Raw genomic sequence first — 12765 nt, forward strand, 5'->3', positions numbered from 1 at the left:
CGTATGTAAGAAATGTAATTCAATTAATCAGAAAATGGCCCTGATTTGTCACTAGACATTAGGAAATCATGCTAATTTCAAATACGTATATCACTGACAACAGTAGTCCGGCCAGGATATCGTCATTTAAAAAAGTGAAGTTGCAGCCCTCAACTGATGTTGATGTTTACATATTTGTGTTTTAGCCTGATCCGCCACCCTCCACCTATCTAGTAATCACAAAGTCAGTAGTGTTTCGGCATCTGGGTTGCCAGCTCTGCTCTAGTTACCACATCTGCGGTGTACACTGCTCTACAGTATTTTGAAAGTGATTGTAGTACCAGTTTTGGCCAAAATCCTATCACATTGCACATTGTCTTTACGGATCCCCGGTACAACATGCAGGGCATTTACAACATTTACATTTACGGCACAAGAGCAAAGAGGGAGAGCTGCCGCTTGCACTGCACTTTGCTCTGTGCACAGCAAATAAAAGTAAAGTCTTTCAGAGTGCAGTAGTTGTTGCCTGGTCCTAATCTGTAGGGGCCTTAACACCTCTGTTTATCTGAAAGACTTCAATGATTCACTTTTATCAATTTTACAAGGTAATTGTATACATTAGGTACATTATACATGATCTTATATCATCTTATTTATGCTATGCTATGTTCTATGTGTCTATTTCACATAGACAGATCGTTAGATGTGCACTATCAATATAACCCTGCCGTAAAAGTACCCTATGTAAAAAAATAGGAAGCTGACGCCAGGAACAATGCATTGCATGCTGTTATTGGTTAGGCTAGACATAGCAATGCTAACGTTAACAGACTGACTGCTTTATGGCCTATGACAGTGCTAAAAAGCGTGCTACCTCACAAAATGAGAAAAATAATTCATGCTAACTTGTCTAATGATCAAAACTGCCCAGACAACAGAGATTTCATAAAAGTATTTACTTATTTAGTAATAGTTTAAATGCCGGAATGGTTTACTTACTTTTTCAATGATGAGGCAAGCGAAAGAAAGAAGGAATGTTGCATTTTCATTGCCAGCGTAGTCCCGAATTAAACTCATGGGCTCCACCTTCTGACTTTTTGACGAAACATCATCTAGTAAAAAATGCAATACGGGTTTTGCAGATAACAATAACAATCATAATAACGACAAATAGCCTATTAATAATAACAACCCTAGCACTAATAATAGGCTAAATAATTTGAACAGAATAATAGGCCTAGCAATAGGTCTAGCAAATAATCAAACATAAACAACAACAATAAACACAAACAGTGCAAGGAAGATATAGGCTGCTAGCTAGTTATGAGCGAGTGCCCATTTAAACATGCCATTCCTGTAGAAATGCCGTGGCCTAATTAGTCTACATGCCCGCGGGTATGCTTTAAAAGCAGGATTATCATCATCCCAGCTAAGCAGTAAATAATGAATACTGAATATTACATTGTAATAGGCCAGACAGGGCGAACCGGACCCCGACGCGCCTACTGCCTATACTGCACAATAATTATGTAAGGGATACTATATAGAACGCGGTCCGGTTCGCCCTGTCTTAGGCCTATTTATTTTTTAACGCTTATAGGGCCTACGGCTACTTGCAAAAACGAGGAAATAAACTCCACATATCTCTCTTTACATTTATTTGTTACCGTTGCGTTGTGGCTTTTGCTGAGAAACAAATAGTTCGCAACACACGCAGAACTTTAATCAAACACAGCTGATCAACCGTCTGCCTTCACTTTTGAATGAAAATCGCGCCTATTGCCTAATGCACATTAAAAAGGATAATGTATATTATCATTTTATTAACAAATAGTTCGCAACACACGCTGAACTTCAATCAAACACAACCGTTTGCCTTCACTTTTGAATGAAAATCTGTTGCCACTGACAGCGGTCATTATTTATAGGTCCTTAGACGAAAATAATGACCTAGAACTTTGGCAAATCCCATTCAAGTCAATGTAGCGTTCTACTTGCATTGTGAATAACCGCCTATAATTAACGTGCAGTAGGCCTAGGGCCTAGGCTAAGCAGAATTTAGGCATGCGTGGCTGCATGTGACATTTTTACAGATCAAAGTAGAGCAGCCGGGGCTATTCGAAGTGTCAGTTTATTGCACATAATGTTTAGTCATTTTGAATAATTTGAACCACATTTTGAATAACCCGTGTTTCTTGGCTTGTTGTTGCAAAATCCGCGGAATCATTGTATGCAAACTGCATGGAGTCTTTATTGTTGATAATAATCAACAATGATTATCATGATAATGATAATCCATGATAATCATCCAAAACATCCTTGGCCCGTGAGTCTGTGCTGCCAAAACTTCGCTTACCCCAGTGCGTGGCTACAGGAGAAAGCCAACATGTTCTTCCTTTACCAACGATATTTTGCATTATATCCAAACAACAGACTGCATTGCACTTGCGAGCCTAGATACTACTTTCAAATAATACATTTATTCCAGTCCAAAGACATTTTGCTCCTTTTTTATTTTTATTTATTTTTTAACTCACAGCAGCCTGCAGTGTGCATCGTCGTGGTCCTGGCTTCATCAGTCACTGTGGGCGTGGCCAGGCGTCCTGGCTGATAATTACGTGGAAATCATACGGAATGTAGTGCACTACTTTTAGTAGCTTTTCGTACGAAAGTTTAATGAGAACAGCCTGGCTTGTTAAGCTCCCAGAGTAGTTCCCGGGCTAATTAGAACACTGGCACAGGTGTCACCTGTGAATTTAACCGTCTCAGCTTCTAATGCATACAATCTGGTGCTCCCTAAAACTACACATCCTGTTTAAGTGTTTCCTGTGTGTCAAAATAAGTCACAGCCATATCTCATGCTTTGAGCATTATATCTCCATAACGGTTTGACGCATACGGTCTTCTGGTGAGCGCATGTTGTGTCGACCAGTCATGAAAACTGGGTCTAATTCCAGACTCTTTTGTTCAGTGGTTCCATGTTGGTGGAATGAATTGCCCAGTGCTCTCCGTTCCTGTGGTAGTTTTGGGTCGTTTAAGAGGGGTCTTAAGACATTCCTATTCAACATTTACTTAGTTGTTTAAGCGCTTATGTGTTATGGTTTGTATAATGTTGTTTTTTTTTAATTGGGCTGTTAATTAATTTGACATTATTGTTTATTATTGATATTCTCCGTCTTAGCATGTCATTGTTTTTATATTATTGATTGAATGGACATTATTGTTTATTATTGCCTTTCCCCTTTTTTTCCATTGCTTTTTTTATTAGGCTATTGATTGAATTGATATTATTGTGTACTATAACTATTCTCCTTACTATATTTGACCTACATTCTAATCTGTTCCCTGTTCAATTTTAAATATTATTATGTTGTTTTGTATTTATGTGTCGCTTTGGACAAAGGCGTCTGCTAAATCCATAACCATAACCATAACCATAAATTTGGTACAAGTGTTTGTATGGACTCAAAGATGAAGTGAGTTGATGTTGGAGGTCAAAGGTCAACTCAATGAACACTCTGAGTGTGATATCTCAAGAATGCCTTGACATACATGCCTGAAATTTGGTATGAGTGTTTGTATGGACTCAAAGATGAAGTGAATTGATGTTGGAGGTCAAAGGTCAAATGTCAAGGTCAAAAACACCTTGAGTGTTATATCTCAAGAATGCCTTGACACACAAGGTCTTTTGGTATGAGGGTTTGTATGAACTCAAAGATTAAGTGATTTAATGTTTTTTTTTTTCAAGGAATTTCCCCACCAACATTAAGCCAGCAGATTTCCATCCACTATTGTAATTCCTCTGGCATTACATTCTAGTTATTATTGTTATTAATTTTTGTGTGTGGTGTGGATAGCTTATTGTACAGTGGTGATTCACAAAATACAGAGAGAACAGTTCCTGTTCAGGGCTGGTTCAAAAAGATCAGCATCAAGTGGCTTGACTGTTGTGCCTCAAAGCAAACCAGAGGCTGTTAGGCTACTTTTAAAAGCTGCCAGAGTGGACTTGCTCTGTTAGAACTCAGCCAAGGTCCCAATGTTTGAGTGTCTTGGCAGGGGCTGGGGGGTGGGCATCACAAACTCAACCACAATTAACCTTCAAGCTAACAAAAACATGAGTAGTAATGAATATACCAGATAAATAAATGATGTATCTGAGAGACAATGCATAATAGACAAGCTCAAATGCCTAAATCCAACTGGACCAACTGGATGGATCTTTGTTTCTGTGCGGATGAAAGGAGGAGAGAGAGAACAGAGACAAAAGGACGAAAATGGACAATTGGACAAGAAACCAAACCGATCCAATTCACCACGCAGCTTTCTTTCTACCCCTCACATCCACAGGCATATTAATTACACATGGATTTGAGTGCCGGCTGACAAATTAGTCACTGACATTCAACCGCTGAAAATGTTAATATTCATGTTACGCATGATGGCCTCCCACTCTCAGTCCTATCACGTATCGATTTCATGTCGAGGCTATTAGGTGGAAGGTGTGTGGGGGCTGGGGGTCATTTCATGTGGAGGCTATTAGGTGGCAGGTGTGTGTGGGGTGGGGGGGGGGGTCGCAGTTAGACTGCAGAGTAAGGACCTGTCCAAGACTCTTAGTTCTGACAAGTCGACAGATGTCATGTGGAGAACTATATTTGGATATGGCAAGCCCCAGTAATGAGACTGTCGCTCTCTCTGGCCATCCAGGTGCTGATGTCTGGGTGCTGATGTCTGGGTGCACTGCTGTCCCCCTTCAAAGAAGATCAGGTGCAGGTTGATGGCTAATGACTCAAGTGGAACACTAGTGTGTGTGTGTGTGTGTTGAGTATATAAATATGAGTTGGAAAGCAGGAGTACTATGTGGGATTAGTGAGAGCAGTACATGCATACATGCGTGTACACTTTGTATGTGTGCCTACATGTTTTTGCACATCTTAGGTAACAACAACAACACGCTACATTTATATAGCGCTTTTCTCAACACTAAAAGCACTTCACAGTGAAGGGGGAACCTCACTAACCACCACCAATGTGTAGCACCCACCTGGGTGATGCACGGCAGCCATTATGCGCCAGAAAGCTCACCACACACCAGCTTGAGGAGGAGAGTGAGGGAGTACATGTAGGTTACAGCAGGGGCGCAGGAGGCACGGGGGACGTGCGGGACGTGTCCCACCAGTGCTGAAGAGACAGCCGTCGTCCCCCTCACTTTTGTTAAGGGAAAAAAGCCTTATATACGCTAAATAAATAATAACCTATAGGGTTTGCGCTAACTATGTAAAACTCCCCATTAACAGCATCACATCACTAACCACAGCCATCTACAGTACTGTAAGACTGCACAATCTCATATTCACTCTGTTGGATATCTGAAGCCAGTTTGTCTACTAACAACCATCGCTTTTCGTTTGGAGCGGCATACTGGTAGGCCATCAAAAGCATAACATTTTCGGTTTGGTTTGGGATCTAATTTACTTTTGGACTGTTTGATTATATTGCTAAATGTTGGGACTGATGGGCACTGAACTCTGGGAGATATTTGATGGTTCACTGTTATGTTTCATGCAGTTGAAAAAGTGTCGGGATTTCCACCGCTGTTTATTGCGAGACAAGGCAGCCATTCATTGAATAGGGGTTGTGCTAATAGAAACCTTTTTGCATAGCCAAGTAGCCTAAATTGAGTTATTGTTTAATTATGCATGATTTAGTAGGCTACTTTTTATTAAATTCGTAGGCTGGAATGCCTTGAGTCATGCAACAATTAAATGTAGTAGGCTTCAGCCTCTGGCAATTAGCTCGAAAGGGGCGGCAAGACAATGAGCTTGAGAACGTGTGTTGGAGACCCATGGTAGGAAAACGGCTTTATTAATCCAACCAACAATATAATAAAATATTAAGAAGAGGTGTTATTTCATTGACTTAAATCGAAGCAATGTCTTCTAGTGCTGGTGGACTGATGGCAATTGCTGGTATGGTATATAGGCAAATATGGGAACCTGCCTTTATTTGTCCGGCCAGGGCTCAAATTACGTGGGAGCCAGAGGGAGCCGAGCTCCAGAGTGACGACTGGCTCCCATGAAAGCAACAAAGTCAAAAACCTGAGGGGGTCTCTCATATCTGAAGGTGTCTGGCATTGTAATTTAATCTTAAACAACCGCTCATTATCCATCCCTGTGCGATCTCTTACCATTAAAGACGTTAAATTAAAATATAGGCTACTACGGGACGTAGACCTACAATACGCTCTTGAACGCAGCATGACACTTCACCATCACACCACTAGACTATATGAGCAAACCGTATCGATTTGACAGCACTCGCAAATCTGAAGAAGTCACCCTGCTTTGATGTGAGTGTTTTGTCTATTTGCATAGGCGTTCATTGGGCTAGCCTACATGGTTTGATACGTGCTGAAAAGTCCTGTTTGCTGTTGAACTTGCGCTTTACCTATTCTATGTTGATTGACAAAGCCATACATTATGGCCCATAATGCAGCCTACAATGATTGTGTCTGATGATCTAGCTATCCTCTGCCATTCAGAAATGAAATGAGATATGGACTATTATAATCAATAATATGTTGAAAATAATTAAAAGTAATCAATTTCTATGAAAAATCTATGTCTGTTGTATGCGTGTGTCAAGGTAAAGCCTAGGCCTACTGTGCGCATATACTGTACTGCGCAAAAGCGCCACTTGCGCCTAGGCTATTTCATTGTATCGCCTTGTTAGGCTATGCGCGGGGTGTGTCAACTTTTTATGAGATAGAGAGACCCCCTTAAAGACAAAAAGATAATTCGAGCCCTGTGTCTGGCTATAAATATAATCAATCCCGGGCATAATTTGAGGATTTATGGTAGCCTATCTCCTGCTCAACATGACATTAGCTGTTATGTTTATTGATAACAAACTCATAGCCTACTGATCAACTCGTTTTCACTAGCCTAACTATAAAATACAAGTATATAGGCCTACCCAAAGTTTTTGTTCTAAGACATTTATTTCAAACATAATTTCAAGACACAAATTGGATACTTCAGTTACCTTGGTGCATAAATCCCAGAGAGTAGGCGACCACACCCCAGAGTGATGGGCCTTTCTTACGCGTTGAGTGTGGGGTATAAACAAGCTGAGAATTTAGCGGTGTCACGTCTGGCTGTCACATACATGGGGAGCTCTTTGAAGCTTGGGATAATGTGGTACAGTTACTACAGTAACAGTATTTTATTTTACTTCTTATGTAATATATATCTTGTTTTTCAATTGTATAAATGCTTTGTTTAAATGCTGTTGGAACAAATAGTTGATTATAAAGGCAACTTTCTGTTGCAATTTTCTGTGTGTTCGGGACTGGTAACTTGTTAAGCCAACATGTTCTAACATTGCATAAATATTAACTGCAGACACATAGTGGAGAGTTGATTTGGTTTATACCCGACACTTTAGGTACTGTAGGCCTAACTAGGCTATTTGATCATGTAGTCTATGTTTGGATCATAGGCATGATGATTCATTCATGGCTTCATAAAATATCAACATCATGTTGCTTTTAGAGTATTCTACCATTGGCCCAAGTAGTGTAAAATAAATCTAAAAAAATTAGTAGAATTGCACATAGCAAGAAGCTGGTCTGAGGGCAGATCTGGCGTTGTGCTCATCTCACAGTTTTGACAATTTTAATCAAACAATATTTTGAAAACAATCAATGGTATTGTCTTAATATTGTGGCCAGTTTAAAATATGATGGTCGAAAGTGGGCCAGAGGTGGCGATCCGATATCTGGAAATCTGATCTCACTATGGGTTTGTGTTCACAATTTGGTCCCCCTCACTTTCAAAATATCTCCTGCGCCCCTGGGTTACAGCATCATTAAGTGATATTACTGCATGCTGGCCACATCAACACACGTCATACCAAAGATCCCTGATCACTCCGCTTCACACAGCACTGGACATGCTGTCAGTTTAAGGGCTCGTGTTAGTGAAATCAAGCAGAATAATGTAGCCTATCAAGACTATTTGAGACCAAAGAGGAACAACTTACACGCCGTCTGCCAGTCTGCCACAGTAGGCCAGTCTCAAAAGACTTGTCCTTACTCCTGTCCCTGCCAACCTTACTGAGCTGCAAGCCATCATTAGTCCTTTGGTTTTAAAGCTGAAAGAATGAATGCTCTCGGAAAACACTCACACAGTTTCTCCAGGGAAGTCATCAAGGACGCAGTGCCAGGCCACCATTTCTTTTGCGATTCTTTTCTTTTTTTATTTCCCATCTTAATGGTTTCTGTTGTTGTGTCCCTCATGACCTTTATGCGCGTCTCACAAATGCCATAAAGTTGCTCTCAGCGCAGAGTCGTGACGGCGTTGTTTTGTTTAAAGTGAAGTTTTCTCAGCAGGTCGCACGCATTCACAGTTGCTGCTAACATCTGAAGCGACACACTGAGTACCACGTGATCAGTCTGTTTTCAGACGAAAGCCCTGAATAGGGCCTCTTGATGGTTACCTTCGAGCCAGAATGCTTGCGCTCTTAAAGAAAAGAATTGGTTGCAAAATTTCGCTCTGCCATGTGAAATTCACATGATCAGTGAAAGCTCTGCTCTCTACACTATGCATTCTTGTGATTGCATGTTTGGTGTAGTTTGTGTTTACTTGCTGTCTGTGCTTACTCACTCTCATCATTTCAGTGGGCGTTGGTTTCATAGTTACAGTTTTTCTCAGTCGCTTTTAGCCTGGCTAGCGCCACCACTTCTCAATGAGACGTGGTCTGGGAACCAAACGTTCATTTTCTCGTATTTGAAAAAAATGCCCAGATCCGTTTATTGGGTGCCACGGATGTCTATCAAATGCGTCTGTGCATAGCTCATCATCGTCTTGCTTTCCCCCTTGTTCTGTGATTGGTCCCCTATCTCAGGCGAAAATTTGCTCCATGGTCTCCAGGCTGCCTTAGCAGCATGAATCAAATCGCGCGCAAGGCAGCATGGGAACACCCAGGCTAAGTCGCTTTGGTGCTTTTCTCAGATCAGAATGAAAATTCTCATTTGTGCACATAGTAGCAATTTCTCCTTCCTCTGAACAAATTGCAAATGCTTTTGGACATGTATCAGTTGATTTCATACAATTCTCTGCTGTTTTATAACATCATTTGCTTATGACATGTCAGTCAAAATGAACTATACTTATGGATGTTGAATAGTCATTCCCAATGAAACAAATAGTCTTCATTTCATTGCTTGAGTCATTACATACAAAATTGTTGAACTATTATTAAATTCTGTCACAATGCTGTAGAATTGCAAAGAACATATACAGTAAAAATGTGAAACGTATTCAGTGTCTTGTACTCACTTACTCCCCTAACTACAGCAATGTGTAACTTAGTTTTCAAATGGCTGTATAAGTAGTGCTGTCTTGAGCATGTTCAGGTAGTGCAAATGTTACTGTAATAGTGATTTGAGAAAAGCACCAAAGCAACTGAGAAAAACTTCCTGTAGACATCTGCATTTAGGTGCGTTCAAAAATGCAGAAGATGCCTCTTCGCTCCGACGCCTAATGCAGCTCACAAATCTTTGCAGTTATTACATAATAGTCTGTAACGGAGAGGTTTCCATTAGTTTCAGATGTTGGCTGACTTTCAATGACAGAAAAGTGTTTCCTATGAGAGAGTAGAATAATTTCATCTGAGAAGGAAGCTTTGGATGAGCAGTGATATTCAGTATATTGTTTACTGTTATTGTTTATGGTTATTATGATGTTGTAAAACGCTTTGGATAAAAGTGTGTGCTAAGTAACCATAACAACCATACTGTTGTTGTTGCAGATCTATATGTTTTGCCATATGCTACTGAGCAACTGTTGTTGGAATCAAAACTAATAGCAATCGTTTATTTGTTTTGTTGGAATGAAAAACAATGGAAAAAATGTATACGTATGCTCCTTGGCGTCAATATTCAACGCCATAGCACTAAGACGGTACCCAGTTAGTGACTAAAAGGATCACAGTCCTTTCCTATCAATAACATTGCATAATGCATTATCAAGCATTCCAGGTGCGCATTGATAGTGTCAGAGACCGTATTATCATACTCTGTCAGTGTGGCATCAAAATGAGTTTAAGGGCAATTCCACGGAAAATGGACTTTTTGTCACATCCATAACGCCAGTGAAAAGCCTTGGAATTTGTATGATGTGAATGATAACATTTTTTGTGCATTTTTTCTCATGTACATTCTTCAGCCAAAAATATCAAATGCTCAAATTTCATGTAATCATTCACATCATACCATACCATCACATTTTTTTGGCATTATGGATGTTACAAAAAACTTAATTTTCCATGGAATTGCCCTTAAAGCCATTAATCTAAGGTAAAAGAACTGCATTGTAAGCATTCAGGTCATTCATCAAAGCATTTTGTGTTAAAGCAAAGTTCATTACGAGAGAAACATTCATTGTTGCAAATAGTCAATGGCCTCTGAAGCATGTTATTGATACAATATTCTCTCCGTTTCCTAACCTTCGGAACATATTGTTGAATACAGTGGAAGTTGTGTTATTAATAATAATAATAATAATAATAATAATAATAATAATGTAACATTTTATTTAAAGCGCCTTTTAAGTCACCCAAGCATGCTGTTCAATAAGACAAGAGAAAATAGACATAAAAGCAACATATACAGGGACAGTACAAGTAGACTGTACACTTAGTAAAACACACTATATATACATTCAGCAGGAGACAGACATTGCTAACAAAATAGAATAAAATCAAACTAGAAATGCAATTCCAAGGAATTACCAGTGCATGAAAATGCTAAAGTTGTGATGTAAAATATCATGTTTAGTTAAAACAGATAATACAGAGATGGTTACTACGGTGATGCTAGGATAAACATGGTGGTTGCATAGCTTAATAAAAGTTGATAGTTTAAAAGTAGACTGTTTAAAAGCTGAATGTAGATAGTTTAAAAGTTGTTGATAGACAGTAGATAGTTTAAAAGTTGTTGATAGACAGCTAGTTTAATAGATAGTTTAATGATAGTTTAAAAGTAGACCGTTTAAAAGTTGAAGGTAAATAGTTTAAAAGTTGTTGACAGACTGGAAGTTGAATGAATATTGATATTCAAATAGTTTAATGGCTGTGTATAGGTAGATATTTGACGATAACTGAAAGTTGGAACGGCTCTAATGTTTGCTAGTAGTTATGCTAAGATTTTTAATTCTGCTAACCATGCTACTTAGCTAATGTTTTATAGTAGTGCTAGCAATGCTAACATGCTAACCATGGTACTTAGCTAACTTAACATTTTCTAGCAGTTTTGCTAAACATGCTAAATATGTTAGCAATGCTAGCATGCTAACTATGTTAACCATGTTACTTAGCTAACTTAGCTAGTCATTTTTAACAGTTATGTTAACTATGCTAACTAACATGCTAACATGTTAGCATGCTAACTATGATAACCATGTTACTTAGCTAACCTAGCTAATCATTTTTAGTAGTTTTGCTAAAAATAATAACTAGCATGATAACATGCTAGCATGCTAACTATGCTAACCATGTTACTTAGCTAACCTAGCTAATCATTTTTAGCAGTTTTGCTAAAAATGCTAACTAGCATGCTAACATGCTAGCATGCTAACTATGTTAACCATGTTACTTAGCTAACTTAGCTAATCATTTTTAGCAGTTTTATTAAAAATGCTAACTAGCATGCTAACATGCTATCATGCTAACTATGTTAACCATGTTACTTAGCTAACTTAGCTAATCATTTTTAGCAGTTATGCTAACTATGTTACTAGCATGTAAACATGCTAGCATGCTAATTATGCTAACCATGTTACTTAGCTAACCTAGCTAATCATTTTTAGCAGTTTTGTTAAAAATGCTAACTAGCATGTTAACATGCTAGCATGCTAACTATGCTAACCATGTGACTTAGCTAACCTAGCTAATCATTTTTAGCAGTTTTGTTAAAAATGCTAACAATGTTAGCAATGCTAACATGCTAACTTTGCTAACCATGCTAACTAGCTACAGTGGGTAGGAGTCATAGTTGATGAAAAGTGTTGACATAGTTGATGACAAGTTAAAAGTTGTTGATAGACAGCTAGTGAATGTATATAGTTTAAACGTTGAATGTGTAGATAGTTTAAAAGTTGTTGATAGACAGCTAGTTTAATAGATAGATAGTTTAATGATAGTTTAAAAGTAGACCGTTTAAAAGTTGAATGTAAAAAATTCAGTAGTTTAATGGGTTACATTGTTTAACAGTGGATTATTGTAGTGAGGACTTTTATTTTGAAACAGTTTTGGGCAGAGGAAACAGTTGAATAGGATGTGTAGTCTTAATTGACCCAGATTGTATGCTTAAAGCCTGAGGCTGCAGGTGGCCTGAACACCTGCCATAGGATTCTAATTGCTTAACGGCCGTATTATGATGTCACAATCGGCAATGTTAAGTCTATGGGGAATTTTAAAAAGTTTTTCTTTAATAGTTTAAAAAGTATAAAAGTTTCAAAGTTGAAAAGACATAGCAACCCGATCTGTTTGAAGACCTACGTTACAAAGTTTGAATGAAGTTTCTAAGTTAAACTGTTCAAGAGAAATTGCGTCTAGAAAAAGTGGTAAGCGGAATAATAATAAGAAGAAGAAGTTGCCTAGGAAGAACAGTACAGTGCATTTTCATGCACTGTAATAAAACAGTAATAGAGGAGCGCGTGGGATGGAGGAGGCGTGGTTATGAGAGGGAAAAGGTTTTTAACATGAATGTTCCCACTCTTTTTTCTC

This window comes from Alosa pseudoharengus, unplaced genomic scaffold, assembly GCF_046254945.1.
Source record: "Alosa pseudoharengus isolate Yale_2024_CS ecotype anadromous, Long Island Sound unplaced genomic scaffold, YU_APseudo_1.1 YU_APseudo_1.1_scf_12, whole genome shotgun sequence".
NCBI lineage: Eukaryota > Metazoa > Chordata > Actinopteri > Clupeiformes > Clupeidae > Alosa > Alosa pseudoharengus.